At 34.0% G+C, this 25,876-nt stretch overlaps 1 protein-coding gene and 2 non-coding genes across 3 annotated transcripts in view; all 3 read right to left on the bottom strand.

Annotated features, from left to right (window-relative positions):
- The window catches only part of LOC121100676 (zinc finger protein 570-like), an 84,854-nt gene that overhangs the window by 50,820 nt on the left and 8,158 nt on the right, over positions 1 to 25,876 (bottom strand). The window lies entirely within an intron of this gene.
- LOC121100890 lies at positions 4,144 to 4,250 on the bottom strand. Its single transcript, XR_005832672.1, has one exon. It is a non-coding gene; the product is annotated as a U6 spliceosomal RNA (small nuclear RNA).
- Positions 17,472 to 17,574, bottom strand: LOC121100832. The gene has a single exon (XR_005832625.1). It is a non-coding gene; the product is annotated as a U6 spliceosomal RNA (small nuclear RNA).

Here is a 25,876-nt window from a genome sequence, read left to right as displayed (position 1 = left end):
TTTAGTAGAGGCTTCCAGTTTTACTGTATCATTTCTTGAAAGACTGTCTTATATGCATAAATTATTTTGATGTGTGTGTTGAAAATGAATTGATTGTTTGTGTCTACTTTTTGACCATGTCTTCTGTTCTGTTTATCTACATTATATCACATTGTCATGATTTTATAACTTCATATTAAGCTTTTAAAATCAGTTGATATAAAACCTCCAATTTTATCTTTGTCAAATTTGTTTAAGCTATTACATTTTTTTTTTACTTTTTCCATATAAATTTTAGCAGTAGCTTGTCAATCTCTAAAACATGCCTCCCAGAATTTTGATAGATTGCATTAATCTGTATATAAGTTTGGGGAGAACTGACATCTCAATAATATAATTTCCCAAAACTGAATTTTTATGGGTTTTTTTTGTAGATTCATTCAATTTTCTATATAATTATGTTGTCTGCACATTAATACTATTCACTCTCCAAAGGGCTTATATTTCTTTTATTTCCATGTTATATTACAATACTGAACAGAACTATGAGAGCCTAAGAAGGTGGCCTTAGGACTACAAGAAGATACAGTCAGTGGCGGCCAGCCATTCCCTCGGCTACTTCAGTTCCTCCACACTGTTTTGTTTCATATACCATCTTCCTGCAACCAAATGAATGACTGAGACAGAAATGTCTAGCCAAGATCTTTCTGAATTCTTGATTCAGAGAAATTATGAAAGATAATAAAATATTGCTGTTTTAAGTGACCGAGTCTTGAGATGGCATGTTACACACTAATAGCTAAGCAGAACGAAAAAAGTTATGCCTGGAAGTGGAAAACTGTCTTAACAAATGTCTAAAAATTTTGGCTTAGGTTCTGGGGTCAAGAAGAAGGCCATGAGAGACTCAAAATGAAATAATAAAGTATCTCAAGGAGAGTGTTAGTGGACACCTAATGAAACTGAAGAAGATTTTTAGGGAGGACTTAAAGGAATGCAAGGAAAATAGTGTAGCTGATGGAAGTATATAGTCATAGAAATTTGACAACACTGTCAACTGCAATAAATGTAGAAATTAGAAAATGCATGGAAACTTGATTTGGTTAAGGAGACTTCGAGGCAGAGTATCAAAGATTCCACATAGCCTCTTCTTTGTACATATGATAAAATTCAAGAGAAGAGAGATGAACTGAAAAATAAACTTTTAAATAAAAAAGAGCCATTATCTTCTGTATTTGAAAATAAAACTATTTTTCAATCCCTATATCTACAGCTAGAAAAACAAAGAAACAGCAATACCAGGGACAACAATAAAAATATGAAATATTCTCACATTAACAAATGCTTTAGGGGAAATCTTTAAGTCCAATTTGTGCCTGTAAGATCCTTTACCAAATCCTCATGAAGATTTAAAATAGTGTTTTACAAACACTTCTCAAATAGACAAAGGATCTAAAAAATGATTTATCGATCCCATGTGTTACACAACAGGTACTTTTAAGACTCTAAGTGTGGGTTGTCCTACAGCAGACTTTCAGAGAACACAAAGTAGAGATAAGCATATTTGAATATGCTTGTACATGTGCCACTCTCTAATAGAATGGACTGTAAATCAAAACATAAGAAATCCACAAAGTGTTAAAAATGATTAGACCAACTTGATTGATAGTGTCAGAAAAAGTGAAAAGCGAAAAGAAGCCCTTGGATCTTCAAATTACTGTAGGAAGAAAGCAACATGGTTGCAAACACTATGGAAAGTAGTAATTCAGAGGGCAAAACAAACAGCCAAAAATGCAGAACCAAGATTCATGGAGGATAACATATGAGGAAACTGGCACATATTTCCAGCTGGAATTCATAATTGCTGTGGCAAGTGTCTCCTATGTGTCCTTTTCTCCTTCTGTGTATATATGGAGAATATATGATGGTTTTCCTATTCTTGTCTCCTCACTATTTTTTGTTGGAGGTGGTGGTAGAATGCACATATCTTGTCCCTTTAGTTCACAGGTCTTCACATTGAGAGGAATGATATTCAAGAAATTATATCCAAGGAATTGCATCTGAGGGTATTCATCTGAACTAGAACATGACTTAGCTATAGAGACCTCAAACCTCAAACTGATTCTGTAATGAGAAAAGATTTAAGAGTCTTAGGACAGGTGATGTGACTATATTTTCATGTGAGATGATGTCATTGTGAAGGCTTCCATGTTGTAAGGACACCTCAGACAGAGAAGCTACTTGGAGAGACCCTAGGATTACATGAAAAGAATGAGATGTCAGCTGTTCCTCAGCTGCTTTTGTATACCTCTACCCTACCTGCTACTATTTCATCACCAGCCACTCTCTGGGGATGACCTCATGAGTTATCTCGACCAGAACTATGAATCAAGCCCTTCCTGAATTCTTGATGCACAGAAACTAGGAGATAAGAAAATATTTGGGGTAATTTTAAGCCACTAAGTTTGGGTGATTTTCTATGCAGATGTAGGTAATAAGAACCCCTAACCAGTCAAGTTTTTATGTCAGATATTTTGGGTTTTATTTCTACAAGTTTTATTTGATTCCTTTATATATTTCCTTTATATATTTCCTTTATATATTTCCTTTATATATTTCCTATTTCTACAAGTTTTATTTGATTCCTTTATATATTTCCTTTATATATTTCCTATTTCCCTCATCATGTTTGTGTTTTTCTTTAGGTCCTTGAGCATGTTTATAGCTGTTTTAATATCTTGTGTTATTCTTCCATCAATTCTGTCATCTGCATCAGTTTTTACTGACTGATTATTCTCTGGGTTATGAGTTACATTTTCCTACTTCTTTGTGTATTTAATACTTTTGGGGGTGGGTATTGGACATTGTAAGTTTTATATTTGAGTTCTTTTTTATCATTTAAAGACTGTTGAAGTTTGTTTTGACCAGCAGTTTATTTGCAAATTAATTTGTAAACCTTTAGAGATCTCTCTTGACTGCCCCAGGTATTTATTTTTTTTGCACTCTGGATGATCAGGATTTAAACATCTCTTATCCCAACATGTGATCATTTAGGAATTATTCAGTACCACTCTCTACCCACCCAGCCCAGTACTGGTTCTCTACCTAGCTCCTAGAGTTTGATTCTAACCAGCCCGTGCTTTATGTTTAACAACAGATTCAAAGAAAGCTTTATGAAAATTTATGGAACTCTTGTGTTTAGCTAGCTCCTATCTCATACTTTGCCCCTCAGATTCCAGCCCCCTTTATGTGTGTATCTGACTGAACACAGACAGGCTACTATTGTCTGTTTCCAGTAGCACTCCTGCATTACAATATGGTAGACACCTCCTGAAGAAAGCTGTGATGAGGTACGGGTGAGGTTCAGTGGGGTGGGGTCCGGAGCCGAAGACCAAGAAAGAATTCTTGAGACATCTTTGGTGCAAAATGGTGGTTTATTAAAGCACGGGGACAGGACCTGTGGGCAGAAAGAGCTGCTGCCCCGGGGTTGTGAGGAATGGCCCATTATATACCCTCAAGTTGGGAGGGGGTTAGGGATAGCGTAAGTCTCTAAGGAATTTTGGAAGCAAGGTTTCCAGGACCTTGAGGGGGCTAGCTGTTGTTGGGAAAAGGTCATTTATTACTGTCTAATAAAACCTGAGTCATGAGACCCTTCAGATGTATATTGGTGGGCCATATGCTTGGGGGATGATTGCCAATACATATCTTGGGGGGTTAGAGATAAAGGAAGTTTCCAAAGGAATTTTTATACGTTAAAGTAGACTTACAGGATCTTGGTGGAGGGGAGGGGGTCAGGCTAGGACTGCCTTTTGCCCTTAGCAAAGTATTAACATCAAGGCAGCTGAGTTCCTAGAGGAATGTCACCATGCCTGTTTCAAGTACTTGTCAATGGGCTGTAGGTAGTAAGGAATGTTTCTTTGTCCTTTAGGGCAGCCAGAAGTGCCTGAGGAATGTCATATACATCCCATGGAGGGGGGGAGGACAAAACTTCTGCTTTGTCCAGCTTGCCTTCCGTTCCCTCATCAAGCTGGACTGATTTTAAGACTCGGTTATCTTCCTTCTCTTAGGAATCACAGTCCTTCACTGCCTATTTTCCTTTTGGGAAATCCTAAGTGTTTGGAAACACATGTTTCATATATTTTGTCCTATTCTCTGTCTCTCTCTCTTTTAAATACCGAATGCCTCACGAGTTTGCTTGTCATCTTTGCACGGGAGCCATGCTAATCTTCTCTATATCATTCCAATTTTAGTATATATGCTGCCGAAGTGAGCACCTATTTTCTCATTATTTATTGTAAGTGGCCCAGTTACTCCACCAGGGTGGAATTGATGGTCTCAAGTCTCCGTAAAACTAATTTTTTTAATGTCTAAATTATCACCCACTGTTTTTCCTCCATGTTATGTTCTAATTTATTTTTTGTAACTTTATCTTCCAATTAACCTGGTCATCCTTCTAGTCTATCTAGTGTTTTCTTTAAAGACCACATTTTCCAAGTTTACATTGTATTCTTAGCATTTCCTTTAAAGTTCCCTTGTTATTTTATAGATTCGATTTCTTTTTCTTTAGGAGTTTCAGTCATAAATTCATCATCTTTAAATTTTTAGCTATTCTCTTGTTCGTGTTGTCTCATATTAGTGGATTCTCCTGTGTTTTGTAGATTTTTGCCGGTGGATGTCAAATCAATAGGCGTTTCCTTTTTTGGAAATCTGTTATACCTGTGTCTTAGGTTAAGCAGTTGTCCTTATAGAATATTTTGAGTTTGTTTTAGCCGGCGTCATGTGGACTGGTTAAAGACCAGTTTTATATTAGTTTCTCAGTTTGAGTTTAACGGGTTAATTTTATTTGGGACACAGTACTTCTATGTGCATAATGCCTGGTTTTCTAATATCCTTATCACTTGTAAAAAAAAAAATGTTTTTCTTTTCTTTTTTTCCAGTCAAGATCTGGGACTGATAACTTACTTTTGGCTGTGCCCAGTCTGTGTCTATGCCAGGAGGGGCAAAATTTTGTTCCTATTTTTGATGGGACAGCTTATGTCAGGGTTTCTCTCTCCTCAGGCTCTCTGACATGTAAACAAACAAAATCTATTATAGTGCTTCATCAAGAACAGGTCTGACTGCCTTAAGTTCATTCCGAAAATAGGTGCCTAAACCTCAAATTGTATGTCCACGTCCAATACATTTAATGTGGTATTTGTGTGTTAGAATGAAGAAGAAAGTCTTGTCATGTGGGTTTAATCTGCCATCTTGAGCTGAAGTTGTAATATGAGTGTTATCTCTCCTCTTCTTTGTCAGAGTAACTTATATTTGTGAATGTTGTTGGATAATCAACCAAATGTTTTATTTCTTTTCTTTATTTTCTTCTTTCCTCTTTATTTCTTTTATCATGTAGGTAGTTTGGTATGTTATATTAGTAATATATTAAATGACACTCTTGTTTATGATTTTGAAATTATTGTATTTAAATTATTTTAATCTTTTACTATATACCAGAAATTATCCTAGGTGTCCTGGGGGAACATAAACAATGGGGCTCATCAGCCCCTCTGACAATGGAGAGCATTCTGAAGGACTCCTGCAGACACTCAAGGGCTGGTTTCTTTAAATTCTAATTGCTCTTTTAAAGCTGCTGCTAGTTTTTTTTTTTTAATACCCCGCAGCAGACAAATCTGCTCCTCCTCCCTCACTACTATTTCTCCCCACTGCAGTTCACTCTGTCTGGAGCTGGTGTTCCTGGGGTTATCCTGTCTTCATCTCTTGCTGTTCCCATGTGGTTTCTCTACCCTTTGGGGTGCAGATGCTATTCAGTAAGTCCTCAGTTCTACTTCAGTAGGAATTGCTCTACATGTAGGCGTCCATTCGGTGTGTTTGTGGAAGAGGTGAGTTCATGGTCTTTCTGAGTCGCCATCTTGGGCCCTCTCCTATTCATTAAATTATGTATATGCTCTTATATACGTATATTTGTGTATATATAAATACAAATTTATGTATATGTCCTAAACTTTTGAAAAATTCTATGAATTCTGTTAGAATTTAAAAAAGCCTTGAAAGAGATGACATTTAAATTATACTATAATATTTATGGATAATATAATTTATGGGTTCTGTTTCAATATAATGTAGAAGTTGGCGGAGTATCAATTTAAAGAGATTGACCATAAATTGGTCATTTTTGATCATGGATGATAACTACATAAGGGTATATTATACTATTCTCTCTACTTTTTAAAGGATAAAAATTTCCATTAAAATGTTTAAAAATATTATATCTTTTTAAACTTTTTAAGCAGTCATGAAATTATGGCATTTCCATGAGTTCTTTTATTATGTAAAGATAGGTACTTTGCATTTAAAAATTTAAACTCACTACGTATTGCTAAAGTTGTGCTATTTAAAGCAGAAAATTTCAAAATTGCATCTAAATAGAAAACAAAACTATTGAAAAGCTAATAAACCCTAAGCAGGAGCCTCATTACACAACAGGGCCTTATTATCCATTCCATTTATTGTTAATGACATACACTTGGAGCAATGTTTCTAACTGAAGCTTAATTGAAGACAAAACAGCAAACTTCTTAGGCCTTCCTCTTCTTTTTTTTTCTTTTGTAGTAAGTTTCTCAATGTGAAATTTGAAAAAAATGCAAAGAATATTTTATTGTTAGAAACTAATATTCACCTGGAATATATCCTTTTTGAAAGAACAAGATAGAAAGATAATTGGGGGGAAGAAAAATGTATGTGGAATGTATGTTGAATGCTATCCCAAATCAATGTAGCTAGTACTAAGTCCAGATTACACTAATATTAAAAACATAATGTCATTTGTTACCTCTGAATGCCTTTTGGCGTGCAGTACAAGGACCACAGCTGGGGCCTTTAGCTTGTTGTTGATGTATTTAATGAAGCCATCCTCATGTATTGTTAGTTGTCCTTTTTAAAACAAAAGTGTTTTTCCTGAATAGTTTGACTATCTTTTTGATATTTTTCAATTTCTTCATTCAGGTATTTTCCAGGCAATATTAATCAAGCAGAAAGATAGCATTTTTGAAGCATGGATACAAACCTTCTATAGACTCATTTTAAGTAGGAAAAAAGCATGATATTGTATTCTCATTCTCCTAAGATTCACTAGATTGGCTTGAAAGTAAACTAAACTACAGTTAAAAGAATCCTGCTTTCTCTAAAGCAGACTGTTTGCACCCAGGGAAATTTTTATGTCCCTTGTGGTTGAAGGCACTTCTAATCTACTGTGGAACCAGCTTGACTTATTAAAGAAGATTGTAAACCGTAACTATTGCTAAGGTCTATTCAGGTCTGTCCCTCAGAACGTCTTAGTACAAACTAAAGGACATGAAGTCTGGCTTCTTTTCTTTGATAGAGTATATTTCTACTACATCAAATACATCTCTGTATACTAAGTGAGGGAGTAACCCTGAATGTATGTCTCAATAGTCTCTATACCTGTCCACTAAAGGTCTTCCTTCTATATAGAAGAGGAAGCAGTCAATTTTCTTTTATTTAATGATGACCTTTATCAATTTGCATTTTGGAAACTAATAAACAACAATAAGCCTTTGGATATTAAAATACTTATCTCTAGCTGGAGATAAGATATGGCCTACTATATTTCTGGAGTGGAACCACTTAGCCTGGAGGTAATACATGCTTTTTTTCATTTCTTTCTGATAAGAGTCACTTCCCTTTGATTTATAGTTCTCATAAGGAAGGTAATATATTTCATGATTAATTTTAGCTCCTAATCATTTGCATATTGAATAAGAGATTCAGAAAAGACTGTGAGAAAATAACTATGTACCTTTACTTACATTTAATAATCAATATGATTTATGCATTCAATACATATTTTTTATCATGGCTTTTTTTTTAAATGAATCTTATGGAAATATATTGGCAAGATAGCTATCAATTTAGATCATCTTTTTATATTCTAAATTTAAAGACAATATAGACACTTGTTTCTGCCTATGCCCCACTTCTAGGCCCTACTGTCTACTTCAACCCTTATAAAGTCAACTAAGTGAGCAAAGACTTTAGTTTCGCTTAAATGCAATCTTACTTTGTCTTCTCTAGGGCTTATTTCTTGTACCTCTGCAATTTATGAGGTCTGTGGGAAATTACTGGGACTCATTTGTGAGCCACCCCAACTTCAGGGAACATTAACACCCTTGGAACCATCCTTGATCAATGAGGACAGGGAGAGAGTGCATAAAATGTCTTCTCTGTCCCAGGGGAAGGCAGATCTGAAGGTCCTGCCTTATCAACACCAGCCGCCTATACAGGTAGCAAACCCAATAACGCACTCTACTGGCTTTCCTCCTATTTGCCTTAGCGCCCCATCTCCCAACACCACAAAATTTTGCTACCTTAGACAATTCCAAATAAACCTTTGTCTCAGACTTAGCTAAAATAGGTTTTTAATCTGCCGCAGATTGCTTGAGGTCAAATCCTGACTCTATTTCATAGCAGTTGTTACCTTAAAGTATTCTTAACTTTTCCGAGCCTCCATTTTCTTATATGTAAAACAGGAATTATAGATACCACAAGCAATATTATAAAGATTAAAATTACATAATATATGTAAATTATTTAGGATATGTGTTACCTGTGGTACTATAGATGCATGTGATTTTATTCTGTCTCATACATGTTATTTAATTAAAAAGTAATTATTTTAGGAATTTTACACAGTCACCCAAATTATATATGGCAGACTATATAATGACTTTTCATAATTTTTTTTTTTACTTAATATAAATGCTACTCTTTATACTCTGGGTTCACTGTCTTTCACAAAAGAGTTTACTTTTATTAAAATTCAATTATTGGAGCACCTGTGTGGCTCAGTCACTTAAGTGTCTGCTTTTGGCTCAGGTCATGATCCCAGGGTGCTGGGATGGAGCCCCCATCAGGTTCCCTGCTCAGAGGGGATTCTGCTTCTTCCTCTGCCCCTCCCCTGCTCCTGTGCATGCCCACACTCCACCCCCATCTTGTGTACATGTGCACCCTCTCTCTCTCAAGCAAATAATTAAAATCTTCAAAAGATACATTAAAAAATTCAGTTATTATATTGTTTGATTTTTTGCTCTTCTTCCCTTTAAAAGATCTCTACTAAACCAATTTATCCATAAACTAATTCATTTTGTACAAAAGTCTTGTCTTGAATTCCGTAGAAATGCATGTAAAAGGTTTTAATTTGGACTAAATTGCACAAGTTTGTTATTGATTCGCACTAAATTTACTAGATAACCCATGTCCTAGGGTTTATTATGTAACATTTAATTATACCCTGTCAAGATTGTGGGGTTTTTAAATTATTCTTATATGAAGAAAATTAGAGAAAACATTAAAAGTTTAAGTGATGGAACTTAGGCTGATGACATATTCATTCACTTATTGTGATAGACTGTAAAAGCTATTCGGTTTCTGAGAGAGGCAAGAGGGTATCACTACCTCTTGAATTTGTACTCAAACTTAAAGTTTACTTGTGGGCCAGGACTGATGGTGTACCAGGTCCAACTCTAACCTCGAGGTATTCAAGACATTTCCACTCTCTGGAAACTCTGAGAATGTCATGTGAGACATACTTCTGCAGAGAGAAAATACATGAAGAGCCATCCTAAACAAGTTCATCGGACCAGTCAGCCCTGCCTGCTCCACCATGCTGACCTCAGACATATTAGATAGTCCAGCCAATACCAACCTAATCCAGCAGGCTCAAACAGTACGTCCAGATAATATGTAGGAATAGGAGCAATAATTTATTATTGTGTTAAGGCAATTATGTAATTTTTCAGGTTTATTGAGGTATAATGGCAAAAAACAAACCTTACGTCTTTTAGGTATGCAAGTGTATGCATTTCAACCAACTTATATAATCCTATAACCACCACAACAAGAATGATATATACTATTTCTATCATCCCAAAGAATATAGAGTGTTTCTATCATCCACTTGTAATCAAACAACCCACCATAACCACTACTTTGGCCTCTAGTAAATGTTGATGTCGTTTTTGTCCCCATAGTTTGGTGTTTCCTAAAATGTCTTATAAATGGAGTCATAAAGCATGAATCCTTTTGATTCTGTTCCTAAGTTGACTTTGGATACTCCTTTTGGGACTCACTGATACCATAGTATGAATAATAGCACATTTCTTTTTTATGCTGAGTGTTGTATGGATATAGAATGATTTGTTTGTCCATTATGATTATGAATAAAGGACCATAACATTTGTTTCCAGGCATTTGTATACACCTATATCTTAATTTCTTTTACATATAATATATGATTTATTTAGAGTTCTGTTTACTTTCCCTTGTGTTGAGTGTACTATGTCTTTCTCATTTTACTATTTCTTGTTCTTTTTTTTTTTTTTTTTTTTTTTTTGCATTTGATTAGATATGTGGTGGTATCTCACTGTGGTTTTAATTTGCATTTGCCTAATGACTGATGATAGTGAGCGTCTTTACAAGTGCTTATTTTCATCCAAGTCTCTTCTGTAGTGAATTATCTTTTCATATATTTTACCATTTTTATTATGCTATTTCTTTCCTTATTAGTAATTTTTCAGATTTCTTTGTATATTCTGGTTACCAGTACCTTGTTAAATGTGTTTTGCAAATATTTCTCTCTGAGACTACAGCTTGCTTTTTCTTTTAAAATGCTGTTTTGCAAAAAGCAGAGGTTTAAATATGTTTTATTTAAAAAAAATGATTTTCTATTTCAACATCAGAGATTTTCTCCTGTTTTCTTCTAGATAGAAGTTTTCAATTTTAGGTTTTACTTTCAAATTTCCATTATTTTCCTTTCACAAGGACGTATAATTGTTTCAAGGTATTTCTCTATTGAATAATAGTGCCGACTTTGTCAAAACAATTTCCTTATATGTATATGGGTCTATTTCCGTACATTTCATTCTGTTCTATTGATATGTGACTATAATTTTACTAACACCATGTTATATGATTACTCTAGCTTTATAGAAAATCTTAAAATCTGGTAGTGTGAGTCTTCTAACTTTGTTTTCATTTTTCAAAATAGTTTTAACAATTCTTTGATTTCTTGCTTTTTCATGTAAAGTTTAGAATCAGTTTGCAGATTAAAAGTAGGCTTATAGGATTTTCTCTGGGATTGTGTTCAATCTGTAGATCAATTTGAGAATTTACATCTTGATAATTTTAAGTCTTCCAATTAATGAACATGAGCTATCTCTCCATTTACTTAGATCTTCTTTGATATCTATCAGCAATGTGGTATTTTTTATTATACAAATTATGACCATTATTTTGAGACTTACCCTATTTTTAGTAGTACTGTGGTATATTTTTAAAATTCATTATCTAATTTTTATTGCTGGTATGTTTAAAGACAATTGATTTTAATATGCTGGCTTTTTTTTTTTTCTGTAACCAGCTAAACTCATTTATTTTAATATATCCTTTGCTATTTTCTATGTAGACAATCATGACCTCTAAGACAGTTTTATTTCTTACTTTCCAATCCATATGCCTTGTATTTCTTTTCCTTGTCTTATTGCACTGGCATGCATGTTGTAGAATAGGAATGGTAGGAGTAGAAATTATTATTTTGGTCCTAATCATAGAGTGAAACTATTTGGTCTTTAACAACAAAGTAAGATGTTAACTCTAGTTATTAACAGATAACTTTTATTATGTTAAAAATTTGGCTTTTATTCATAGGTTGTGGAGAAATTTTGTCAGAAGTGGATATTGAATTTTGTCAAATTGTTTTTCAGGCATCTGTTAAATAGTTTTTTTTCTCTTTTAAAATACTGGTATAAATGAATTACTGTAATAGTCAGGCTTCATCAGAGAAGCAGAACCAATTAGGAGATAGAGATAAAGAGACAGATAGTAATTAGATACAAATTAATTTGCCATAAAGAATTGGCTGATTGGCTAACACAAGTATGGAAGCCGAGAAGTCCCACAGTCTGCTGTCTGTAAACTGGAGACCCAGGAAACCTGGTTGTGCTATTCAGTATGAGTCTGGAAACCTGAGAATCAGGGGGGCTAATGTTGTAATTCCCAGTCACAGGGCGGAATACTCATTCTAGTTCAGCATTTCATCACAAAGAGTAAATTTTCCTTCCCTGCACCTTTTTGTTCTATGCAGTCCCTCAGTGGATTGAATGATGCCCATCCACATCAGGAGGTCAATCTGCTTTACTCAGTCTACTAAATTAATGAGATTAAATGCTAATCTCACTTGGAAATATCCTCACATTCCCAGGATAGATCTCACTTGCTCAGGATACATCATCCTACTTATATATAATGGACTTAGTCTGCCAATATTTATAAAGGATTTTTCATCCATGTTCATGAGGAATTTTGGTCTATAATCTTCTTTTCTTACAATATCATTGTCTGTTTTGGTATCACTGCAATGCTGTCCTCATTGAAAGAGTTAGGAGGTATGCCCTCTTCTATTTTCTGGACTTTTTTTGTTTTGTTTTGCTTTGTTTGGGTTTGGTGTTTTTAAGCATTGGTATTTCTTCCATTAATATTTTATAGAATTCATTAATAAAGCCATCTGAATCATTAGTTTTCCTTTTTGGAAAGTTTTAGCTATGAATACAATTTCTTAATAGATACAGGACTAATTGCCCTCTATTTCTTCTGGAGTGAGTTTTGGTCATTTGTGTTTTTTGACATTTTCTTTTCAATCTGTCACTAGCTTATTGGCTTATGCCAATAAATTTTAGAGTGGTTTGTTATGCAAGAATAGCTAACTGATACAGTCATTCATTTAATCATTCATTAATTCATCAATGTATCTTTCATTATATAGTTGACCCTTGAACAATGTAGAAGTTAGAGGTCCTAACCCCTTGTGCAGTTGACAATCTGCATATATGTAATATGTACTGTATTCCTACAATAAAGTGAGCTAGAAAAAAGAAAATGTTATTAATAAAATCATAAGGAAGAGGAAATACATTTATAGTAGTATACTTATTTATATATTAAATTATATATTTAAAAACTGTGTAAGTGGGCCTGCACAGTTCAAACCTATGTTGTTCAAGAGTCACCTGTAGACTTTAAATGACAGTAATATTTTTTAGGTTCTGTTATATACATTGAGTATGATGTCATAACTGAACTATAATAAGCCAGAATCTATTGCATTCCATGAATAATTATACAATATGTAAAGTCTAGTGTGATAAGCAGTAACTTATACAGGTTTATTAGGCTTTTACTATGAAAGTAGAAAAAACTGTTTACTTTTGAAGCAAGTGCTACTTACTAAGTAGTGCTATGTAGCACTTCCTTTGTACTAATCTGTAAGTAGCACTCTTCAAACAATAAGAACACATTTACAAACTTCTGTACTGTAAAAGAATAAAATGTGTAGACCTCAACAAGTCTTATTACTTTCTCTGGCTCATTCTACTCCAGCTACACTGACATCTTTACTAGTCATATCTCATGCTTCACATATTCCTACCTTGGAGTCTTTGTAATCCCAGATTCCTCTACCTGAAAAATCTCATTTAGATTAATCCTTAAATGTTACCTCCCCAGAAGGATGTTCCCTAGACATCCTGATTAAAATTATAATTTTCTTTCCTGTCTTATCTGCTTACCCTTTTTTGACTTTTTCATAGCATTATATGACTTTATACCATATATTTATTCATTTTCTGTCTTGCAACCTCACTTTAGTATGCAAGCTCCACAAAAGGAGGGACTTTAATTTTGTTCACTGCTTTGCTTCCCTTACGACTTTATCTTCATGAGCTAGAACAGAATTCAGCATATCACAGTCATGCAATAAATACTGTTGAGCAAATAAATGTCCATTAATTGGGTATAATTTTTATAACAAGCAGCGTACTCATATAGAATTAGAAAATTTGGTTTTAATTCTGTGATCTCCTACTACTAAATTTGGGCACATTATATAATTTTTCTGAGTTTTCATTTGTTTTTAGTTTCTTAATTTAAACATCCTACTCTGCTGTCATATACATTAATTTCTTCTCCCTGAAATTTTCCAGTGTTCCAGCCTTAAATGATTACTCTTTCTTCATCATTACTAATAAAACTGTTGTTCAGTATGCTACATACTTCTATACTCACTGTGCTAAACAGTAATTTGAAATTTATTTAACTTTCTTATATTTGTCTTTTTTCCTAAAGAGAGTGACCAAAACAGGGGGAAATTAATCTTATTTTTTAATTAACTAGATTAATTTAATGATCAACTTTTTTATCCTGCGACCATCATCAATGAAGATACTTCACACATCTGATTGAGATCTGACATTTTATAGTCATGGATTGAAGATTCCCCCTTTTCTTTACTGGATAAGAGCCTATAAATGCTTGGAAAACTTCCAGTTAGCACTTTACTTCAGATCTGTATAATTTGTCTAACTTACAAAGACAAAAAGGCAAAAAAAAAGTCACGTGTTCTCACTGGCTTCCTGAAATTTCCACACAGACTAGATCTTTCATGCATTCCAATTGCATTTTCCTGCAGCTGGCCAAATTCAGCCTACAAGGATGAGCTATCTTCTCATATAACCCATTCTTTACCCCTTCCCAAGTGTCATGGTCTTTTATACCTCCTTGTAAATTATAAGTTTTCCTCATTTTCCTCTTGGTGGCAGAAATTTTCAAGCCTATAACACTACAGTTATGTTGCAACATTTTCCCTAGGGTATAGAAAAGCAGAGGGAAACTTCAAGATTCAGAGTTGGATCAGGAAAAGAGATCCATCAGAGTGATGTAGATGTAGGGATTGTAGATTATCTAATCTTCTTTCCTGACATCAGATAAAATAAATAAAACTATAAGTTTAAAATGTCAACCTTCGCATAATCTTTATGATCTTATTTTGCTGGAAGAGTGTTCTTTCCTTGTCCTTAAATTTTATTTAAAGGCCATTTTATTTGCCCTTTTCCCATGTTAGTAGGGAAAGTAGAGGAAACTTGAAGACAAGGATTATATGCTATGTTTTATAACTATAACTTTGTCAGATGTGTCCGATGTAGAATAAATTCTTTTGGTGGTAAAAATTTAAAAACCGAAGTATATTTCTAAACCTTGCTATTTGATTTTTTTTTTTTAGATGGGCTTTGTTAGGCTTTGATAGAACATTGTTCCTTTTTATAATTCTAGTTTTAGGTTTTTTTTCCTATTTTATTCCAATTTCATAAAATGTATTCAGTCTTCCTCCATCTTATTCCCATTTCCACAGTGAAAAAGTGAAATATTTAAAATTTATATTTTAATATATTTATTTGTGTTTAATAAAATATTTTTTGAAGCTATCATTTCTCTCATTTCTGATAGCTTTTTCTTCTGAATTGATCTGTTTTATGTGTTGCACTTTAGAAAGCACTTTATCCATTCTCTCTAGTTATCTCCACACAGTAGCCTTGAGGAGGACAGATCATCCTACTGTTGCCAGACAAGAGAAGTTAAAATGTGTGTCTTAGTTCACAGATTGGACTGGCAGAGATAGGATTGAGGCCTTCCGCCTATTTTTTCAGTGCTATCTCTACTATATCAAGAAGACACTCTGGAACGAGGCAGCAAAATGTTATAGTCTTGCGTAGTCAGGTGCCATATGAAAGAAGCCACTCACTGAAGACTATATATTTTATGGCTTTGTATGAAATTTATATGAAATTTCTAGAAAAGGCAAAATCTTTTTGCTTTCTGAAAAACCAGTGATTGCTTAGAAGCAAGGTGGGGATGAGAATTGACTACTGAGGGGTATAAGTGAGCTTTATGTGGTGATGGGAGCATTTCAAAGCTTGACACTGGTAGTAGTTAAAATAACAGTAGCCCTCCAATATACAAAGCTATAAGCTTAAAATGAAATCAAACTTTTAGATGTTTATTATATCTGAATAGAGTGTGAAAGATACATTGTCAGGAGACTGTTACCTCTATGCCAGTAACATAAATATAGAATTTGTTTTATTTATTACCTACCATGCTTAATCAATTGACTTTTTACTTTTTAATGATTTGCCTTTAAATCCTTTGGTAACCAGTTTAAGGCAGAGCAGGTTGTTAAAAGTGCAGAGCCATGTGTTTTTCTCCCATCTGACCTGATGCACTAATCACTAGGGCACTGTTGTGTTATTCAGAACATGGAATGAGGTCACATTTCTCCCTGGTGGAGAGTAAATAGCAAATGTACTTTAAAAAGTAACTGACGTTTAATGCCTAATCCTTAAGATTAGTTGACGTTAAAAATAAATAAATAAAGCCAAGAAATGCTTACTTTCTCACAAAAGGATATGACCAACATTTTTGGTCACAATTTTCTATTATGTCCAGTCATGTACATTTTAAAATTCTAAAATTTTAAAAAGTATGAGCATATTGGCCAATGAGTTGAAACAATATAAATAGGTTTTTTAAAAGATAAAGCATGTATAAGCTTAGATTTTTTTTATTGTTTCTTCTTACAGCCTTTAAATAACTTGAGATGATGATTTTTCCTCATCCATTATTATTTTGTCTATGATTTTAATGTGGGTACTATCTAAAAAATTTATGGGAAAGTGTAAATATATAAAAGGAAAAAGTAACATAATGAAACTCCATGGATCTAATACCCAGTTTCAAAATAGTGTATTTTTCTGTAAGTCTATACTTATTCTCCATCCACACCCTCCCTTGGTTGTTTTCAGATAAATCCTAGATAACACATTGCTCATCCAAAGATCCTTCAATGTGTATCTATAAAAGACACTTTAAAAATCATAATTCCAAAATTTTTATCTTTTTGGAAGTAATTAAGTACAAATCATAGTATTCACATTTCTTTCAATATTTCTTAGCATTTTTAACTTAGAGTTTGTTTGAATCAGGAAACAAAATATATTCAATGCATTTCATTGATATAATTTAAATTGATTTTGATTTATAAGCTTCCCATCCATTTTTTTCCTTATAATTTATTTGATAAAGAAACCAAGGATATTGATCCTATATAACTTTGCAATTTCTGGATTTTGCTCGTTGTCTCCCTTTGTATCAGTTAAGGTGGTCTGCATACCTTTTTATTTCTTGTAAAAAGTGGTTACATTTAGAAGGCTGATCAGCTTTGTCCTATCTTTTTTTTTTTTTTTTTATAATACTTCACAGGGGAAATTGTAAGCTTCCTATTGTATCACATCAAGAGATACATTATGTCTAGTTTTCATTTTTCTTGTTCTTACAGAGATTGATCTGGCCAGCTAGGTTTTTCTCATTTTTTAAGCATCAATACAAACTCAGAATGATACCAATACCAGTATTTTTATGAAAATTAAGATTATGAAAACATTTAAGATATCGTGCACTTTTTTTTATCTTCTACATTATTTTAATTAAAATCTTTTTCATTCTTTTGTATCTATATTTCATTTTATTTATTTTTATTATGGTACAATATACATAACATAAAATTACCATTTTCACCATTTTAAAGTGTACAGAAAAATATGGAATGTCTCATGAATTTACATGTTAGTGTTTTACAGGGCCTGTGCTAATCTTCTCTTTGTCATTATTATTTTAGTATATGCATCCTGCGGAGACAACTTGCATTTGTTTTTATCTTTGGAATATATCTGAATATCTGACTTGGTCTATATTCCAAATTACCCTATCTTAAAATCCTATTAATGAATAAATCTGATGGCCCTTAAGCATTTTTCATTGCAAATGTGTCTCACTGTTTTGTCATTTGTTATTTATTGATTATAATGTTTGTCATATTTTTTGGACAAGTAACATAACTAAAACTATTCATTTGATCCTTTATTAATTATATTTTGTGAGTCATAATTAAGCCTATTTCCCTGCTTTATAGGTGAATTATTTTCTTCTAATACTGACATATTCTTTGTGGAGATAATTTTGTCTTTTCTTTTGTGAGTATGCCATTATTCCAACACTACTAATTATAAAGAATATTTTTCTCACTGATTTCTAATGCTATGTTTGTAGTACTAAATTTTTATTTGCAAATATATCTATTTCCAGATTTTCTATCTTAGTCCATTTATTTTCTAAAATCTTATTCTCTTGCATATAGAGGTCATAAAATACACCTCATATAGAGGGGATTAGAATATCCTTTTCATGGTTTTCGTATTTTCTCTATTCTTACTTGCCCTTTCATTTGGGCCTTATAATTTTTATCTTAAGAAGAAAGATCCATTTCTTTATTGCAATAATACTAAATTTGCAATAATACTAAATTTACAAGTCAAAGATTTTTATGAACATTCACATGCTTGTAGATTTCTTTTTTGGAGCAGTTATCAGGTTTTATAATCGATATTACACTCATCTTATAACAAGAATTTAAAGGGTTTTTTCCCCCCTGTGTTTATTTTTCAAATAATTTAAGTAGTGCTTGGATTATCATTAAAGTTGTTTAAAGCAAGTCACTTGTGAAAACATTTGGAGCTTAAATTAAATAATTCTACCATAGTATATATTTATTTGGACTGCTTGTAAAACTTTTCTCTGAGAGGGGCACCTGGGTGGCTTAGTCGGCGAAGCATCTGCCTTAGGCTCAGGTCATGATCTCAGGGTCCTGGGATTAAGCTCAGGTCCCTGTTCAGTGGGGAGTCTGCATCTCCCTCTGTCCTTCCCCTCTGCTCATGCTCTCTTTTACTGTCTTGTGCCCTCTTTCTCAAATAAGTAAATAAAGTCTTTAAAAAAACAAACTTTTCTCTGAGAAATGATATTCTCTTTCAATATGAAGATGTAATTCTTTATTAAAGGAAAGTTATGTTAAATTACAGTTCTTAATACATATTCCTTGCTCTTGCTTTTGTTTTCACTTGGACTGTATGTATGTGTGTGTATGTATACTTTCTCTACCTTTTTCAATTACTTCCTCATTTTGTCTATTAATTTTTGCTTGATTTTAAAATGTACTATTATATTTTTAATTGTCTATCTCTTTTACTGTATCATGTGTGATACCTATTCATTTTCATTGTCGAGTTAGCTTTGTCTTTTTTCTAAGATTATTTTACATTTATTCCTAAATCATTCTGGACTCAGGTCTGTTTTCAAGCTCTCTAATTTTCATAATTTTATTTTTCTAATTTTTTCTAGCTCTTATGCTTTCTTTCATACTTTAATTTAATTGGCTTATTTTGAAATACTAAGCTTCAATTCTTAAATCTTTTTTGGTAGGTCATATTCTTTTGGTATGTCTTCATTGTCTGAAAGATGTTTATTCTGCTCATTTATTTTTTTTTCAACCTGGAGTGAATTTGTTTGGAATTAACCACAATTCTATTGTGTTATGAATGTTTATATGAAATGAGTTTTCTTGAATTTTAAAAATTATCTTTCAAATATGGGAATATGCCAAAGTAACTTTCGTAGCTTCATGGCTTCAGGCTTTTCTCAACTGTGAAGCATCAAGTAGCTAGTTCAGGTACTGTGAGAACCCTCTCCTTTCTTTTCTTTTTTTACTGTTAACAGAATATTTCCTTTCTTTCTCTCTCTTCCACACTGCCTGCCCTAACTCTCTTTTTTCCCCATAGTATCTTTTTCCTGCTTAATTTGTATTCTATTCCCAACAGTTTCCCTTTAGCATTGGATTTGTCCTTAAAGGAAACTTCTTCAGTTGGTTGGTTTCAAGCTTTTGGGACAACCGGACAACCTCGGCACTGTCTAACATTCCTGAAGTCCCCTAACCTCATCCTTAACAATGGAAACAGCCTCCTCTCCTGATGCTTTCCTCAGATATTTACACTTTTTTTTTTAGTTCAAATTGCCCTTAAATACGTTGTTTAATTTTATTTTTTTAATAATATTTTTTATTATGTTATGTTAGCCACCATACAGTACATCCCTAGTTTTTGATGTAAAGTTCCATGATTCATTACTTGCGTATAACACCCAGTGCTCCATACAGTACGTGCCCTCCTTAATACCCATCACTGGCCTATCCCATTCCCCCACCCTCCTCCCCTCTGAAGCCCTCAGTTTGTTTCCCAGCGTCCATAGTCTCACGGTTCATTCCCCCTTCTGTTTACCCCCCCCTTCTTCCCTTTCTTCTCCTACCAATCTTCCTACAGCTTATGTTCCATATATGAGCGAAACCATATGACAATTGTCTTTCTCTGCTTGACTTATTTTGCTTAGCATTATCTCCTCCAGTCCCGTCCCTGTTGAAGCAAATGTTGAGAAATTGTTCTTTTGATGGCTGAGTAATATTCCATTGTATATATGGACCACATTTTCTTTTTTTTTTTCTTTTTTTTTTTTTAACTCTTAGAAAATTTTCCATTTTATTTTGATAAATTTTGTAGGAGATACAACTATATCTTTCTTATAAATATACATAGAATAAGAAAAATTTTGTGTTTAATATTAATTGTGATAAACAAAATACACTCCAGTTTATTCTTGTCATGGCAAAAGTAACATGTATTATTTCTTTCATTAACAGAAGTTATTCTTACAGAGGGAACCTATTGGAATATTCTGAATTTAGGAGCAAGCTCTTTTACTGTTAGGAAGAATTAAAATAGACTTGCTAAGCTCTGTACTACACTTTTATTGTACTGTTAATAATGAGAGGGGAAAATAAAATAAGAAAATCCCACAACTCTACATAGGCATATTCTTTGTGTGTGGTTACATCTATTTCTGCAACCAATTACTGGTCGAACAAGCATCTAGTATCATCCCGCAGGTGGGTATGCTCTTCTGTGCTCCGAAAAGTGCTGACTCGCTTTTCAATCTGAAACCTCTACAGAGACCAGGAAAGCCATAGGGGCAGCTAACAAAGTCAGTCTACCAGGAGCCAGGAAGGTGAGCTAGGGACTCTCTTGTCTCCCTCAGAGTTTTTGGACTAGCCCTATAAAATCCTGTGATCCAACAGCTTGTGTTCAACGGAAAATTTTTAAATCCATGCACTCTGGATTAAATTCTGAAATCATAAGGAGCCCAATATTTACAGAGAGAATAGACCTCCTAGTGACCTTTTCTCATCTTGTCCATCTTTTCTTCACAATAAGATATTAACGACATTTATTTAAAACTACAGTGGCTAGCAAAAGCATGAGTTCGTTTCACTTACAGGCCACATAATTTTGGCAAAGTCCTTGAATTCTCTGGCCTCAGTCTCTTCATATGTAAAAGAGGAAGACAATAACAGTTTCAACCTACTAGGGTCAATGTGAAGGTTAAACGGTAGAAGTGGACATAAAGCCCTATGACAGTGGCAGATCTTACAATAAAATCTTTCCTTCATTTCATTTGGTGAAATTCTGGAAATGTGATTGATCTGTATCTTGGACAAGGCTCTCTGCTTCCACAATTACTCAATTCCCAGGGAAATAGATTGGACCACATTTTCTTAATCCAGTCATCTGTTGAAGGGCATCTCTGCTCCTTCCATGATTTACCTATTGTGGACAATGCTGCTATTAACATTGGGGTGCATATGGCCCTTCTCTTCACTACGTCTGCTATCTTATGTAATACCTAGTAGTGCAATTATGCCAGATCATAGGGTAGCTCAATTTTAACTTTTAAGTGACTCTCCACACTGTGTGCCAGAGTGGCTATACAATCCATGTTCTCCCACCAGTGCTTAGAGGATCTCCTTTCCACATCCTCTCCAACATTTGTGTTCCTGCCTTGGCCATTTTTGCCATTCTAACTGACATAAGTAGTATCTCAATGTGGTTTTGATTTGAATTTCCTGATGGCTAAGGATTTTGAACATTTTTCATGTGTCTGTTAGCCATTTGTATGTTCTTCATTGGAAAAAAGTGTCTGTTCATATCTTCTGCCATCTTTTGATTTGATTATTTTGTTTTCTCGCCAGATTGAGTTTGAGAAGTTTCTTTGTAGATCTTGGATACCAGTCTTTTATCTGTAGTGTCATTTGCAAATATCTTCTCCCATTCTGTGGCTGCCTCTTGGTTTTTTGACTGTTTCCTTGGATGTGCAGAAGCTTTTATCTTGATAAAGTCCACACAAGTTCATTTTATCTTTTGTTTCTCTTGCCTTTGGAGATGTGTCATGAAAATGTTGCTGTGGGCCGATGTCAAAGAGGTTGCTGCCTATGTTTCCTCTCTCCAGAATTTTGATGGATTCCTTCTCGCATCAGTCTTTTCATCCATTTGGAGTTTTATTTTTTTGTGTATGGTGTGAGAGAGTGGTCAGTTTCATTCTTTTTGCATGTAGCTGTCCAGTTTCCTAGCACCATTTATTGAAGAAGACTGTCTTTTTCCACTGGATGTTTTTCCTGCTTTTGTCAAAGAAGAGATGCCCAAAAAGAGCCAAAGGGTCCATTTATGTGTTCTCTGCTCTGTTCCATTGGTCTATGTGTCTGTTTTGTGCCAGTACCATGCTGTCTTTGTGATCACAGCTTTGTAGTATAGCTTGAAATCCGGCAACGTGCCCAGCTTTGTTTTTCCTTTTCAACAATTCCTTGGTGATTCGCGGCCTTTTTCAGGTTCCACACAATTTTAAGGGCTGTTTGTTCCAGTTCTTTGAAAATGTTCTTGGTATTTTGATCAGGGATGGCTGTGAAAGTGTAGATTGCTCTGGGTAGCATAGACATTTTAAAGTATGTTTTACCTCTTCCGATCCATGAGCATGGAATATTTTTCCATCTTTTTGTGTCTTCTTCAATGTCTTTTATTAGTGTTCTGTAGTTTCTAGAATAGAGATCCTTTATATTTCTGGTTAAGTTAATTCCGAGATAATGTATGATTTTTGGTGCTATTGTAAATGGAATGGATTCCCTAATTCTCTTTCTTCAGTCTCATTGTTCTTGTATAGAAATGCAACTGATTTCTGAGCATTGATTTTGTATCCCGCCACATTACTGAATTGTTCTATAAGTTCTAGTAGTTTGGGGGTGGAGTCTTTTGGGTTTTCTATATAGAGTATCGTGTCATCTGCGAAGAGAGACAGTTTGACTTCTTCTTTGCCGATTTGGATACCTTTTATCCCTTTTTATTGTCTGATTGCTGTTGCAAGGACTTCTAGTACTATGTTGAATAATAGTGGCAAGAGGGGGCATCCATGTCGTGTTCCTGATCTTAAGGGAAAGGCTTCCAGCTTTTCCCCATTGAGAATGATATTTGCTGTAGGCTTTTCATAGATGGTTTTTATGAAGTTGAGGAATGTACCCTCTATCCCTACACTGTGTTTTAATCAGGAAAGGATGCTGTATTTTGTCAAATGCTTTTTCTGCATCTATTGAAAGGATCATATGGTTCTTGACTCTTTTCTTGTTGATATGACCTATCACACTGATCAGTTTGCGAATATTGAACCACCCTTGCATCCCAGGGGATGAATCCCACTTGGTCATGATGGATAATCCTTTTAATGTACTGTTGGATCCTATTAGCTAGGATCTTGTTGAGAATTTTGGCATCCATATTCATCAGGGATATCGGTCTGTAATTCTCCTTTTTGATGGAGTCTTTGCCTGGTTTAGGAATCAAGGTAATACTGGCTTCATAGAATGAGTTTGGTAGTTTTCCTCCTGTTTCTCTTTTTTGAAACAAGTTCAGGAGAATAGGTATTATTTCTTCTTTGAATGTTTGATAGAATTCCCTGGGGAATCCGTCAAGGCACTGGACTCTTGTTTTTCAGGAGCTTTTGATCACTGCTTCAATCTCTTCATAATTAATCAGTCTGTTCAAAAAATCAATTTCTTACTGTTTCAGTCTTGGTAGTTTATAGGTTTCCAGAAAGGCATCCATTTCTTCCAGGTTGTTTAACTTATTGTCATAAAGCTGTTGATAAAATTTTCTAATGATCCTTCCTATTTCATTGGTGTCAGTTGTGACCTCTCCCTATTCATTCATAATTTTATTAATTTGGTTCCTTTCTCTATTCTTTTGAATAAGCCTTGCCAGTGGCTTATCGATCTTATTTACTCTTTCAAAGAACCAGCTTCTAGTTCTGTAGATCTGCTCTACTGTGCTCCTGGTTTCTAATTAATTGATCTCTGCTCTAATCTTGATCAACAGCTTTCTCATGTGTGGGTTAGGCCTGTTCTTCCGTTCCAGCTCCAGCTTCTTGATAAAACCACAATTATATGGTCAATTAATTTCTGACAAAGCAGGAAAATTACACGATGGAAAAAGACAGTCTCTTCAACAAATGGTGTTGGGAAAACTAGACAGTAATATGTAAAAGAATGAAACTGGACCACTTTCTTGCACCATATACCCACCAAAAAAAACTAAAAATAGATTAAAAACCTAAATGTGAGACCTGAAACCATAAAAATCCTAGAAGAGAGCACAGGCAGTAATGTTCTGACATCGGTTGTAACACGTTTAGATAGGTCTCCTGGGGAAGAGAAATAAAAGCAAAAATAAACTATTGGGACTACATCAAAATAAAAACCTTCTGCACAGCAAAGGAAACAATCAAGAAAACTAAAAGGCAACCTACGGAATGGGAGAAGATACTTGCAAATGACATATCTGATAAAGAGTTAGTATCTAAAACACATAAAGAACTCATACAACTCATACAACTCAACAGCCAAAAACCAAATAATCCAATTTAAAAATGGGCAGAAGATATGAACAGACCTTTCTCCAAAGAAGACACACAGATGGCCAACAGATACATGAAAAGATGCTCATCAACACTCATGATTAGGAAATGCAATCAAAACCACAATGAGTTATCACCTCCTGCACCTGTCAGGATGGCTAAAATTAGAAATACGAGAAAGAACAGGTGTTCGCAAAGATGTGAAGAAATAGGAACCCTCAAGCACTGTTGGGAATACAAACTTGCAGCCACTGTGGAAAACAGTATGGAGGTTCCTCAAAAAGTTAAAAACAGAACTACCTTACAATCCAGCAACTGGGTACTGGGGTTTACCCAAAGAATACAAAAACACTCATTCAAAGGCATACATGCACCCTATTTTTATAGCAGCATTATTTACAATTGCCAAATTATGAAAGCAGCCCAAATGTTCACTGACTGATGAATGGATAAAGATGTGGTGGAGATACACACACACACACACACACACACACACACAAATTGGAATATTATTCAGCATAAAAAAATGAAATCTTGCCATTTTTAATGGCATTGAATTCACTCATATGCAGAATTTAAGAAACAAAACAAGCAAGGGAAAAGAGAGAAAGAGACAAAACCAAGAAACAGACTTAATTACAGAGAACTGATGGTTATCGAGGGAAGAAGGTGGGAGAAGGGTTAAACAGATGATGGAGATTAAGTAGTACACTTGCGGAAGAGCACTGGGTGATGTATGGATTTGTTGAATAACTATACTGTACACCTCAAACTAATATAACATGATTCATTAACTGGAATTAAAAAATAAAAATGTAAACAATGTCTGCTATCACTACTTCAGTTCATACTGTACTGGAGATCTAAGATAGGGCAATAGGAAAAAGAAATTAAAGGTAAAGAATTTAAAATGAAACACACCTCATTCACAGATATGTCTGTCCACAGAAAAATCCAAAGAAATCTAAAAAACTATTAGCATTAATGGGCGAGCTTGGCAGCATTGCTGGATATAAGTTCAAAGTAGAAAAGTTAAGTTCATTTCAATGCATGAACAACAAATAGAAAATACACACAACATTTAACATAGTAACAAAACTAAGATGCCCAGGAATTAATCTAACAGAAGATGTGCATGGCCTTTATGGGAGAAAATTATAAAACATACCAAAGGAAATTTTAAAACCTCAAAAATGGAGTGATAACCCACAGAATAAAAAAAACAATAAATAGAAAAATTAACAAAAGATATACAGATAAGTAAAATTTCAATCAAAAGCCAATTACTTTTTTTGTTCTCTGGTGGAAACTGACAAGGCTGGCTCCA

The sequence above is a fragment of the Ursus maritimus genome, unplaced genomic scaffold (assembly GCF_017311325.1).
Source record: "Ursus maritimus isolate PB19 unplaced genomic scaffold, ASM1731132v1 scaffold_5, whole genome shotgun sequence".
Lineage (NCBI taxonomy): Eukaryota > Metazoa > Chordata > Mammalia > Carnivora > Ursidae > Ursus > Ursus maritimus.
This window is presented reverse-complemented; position numbering and strand designations above follow the sequence as displayed.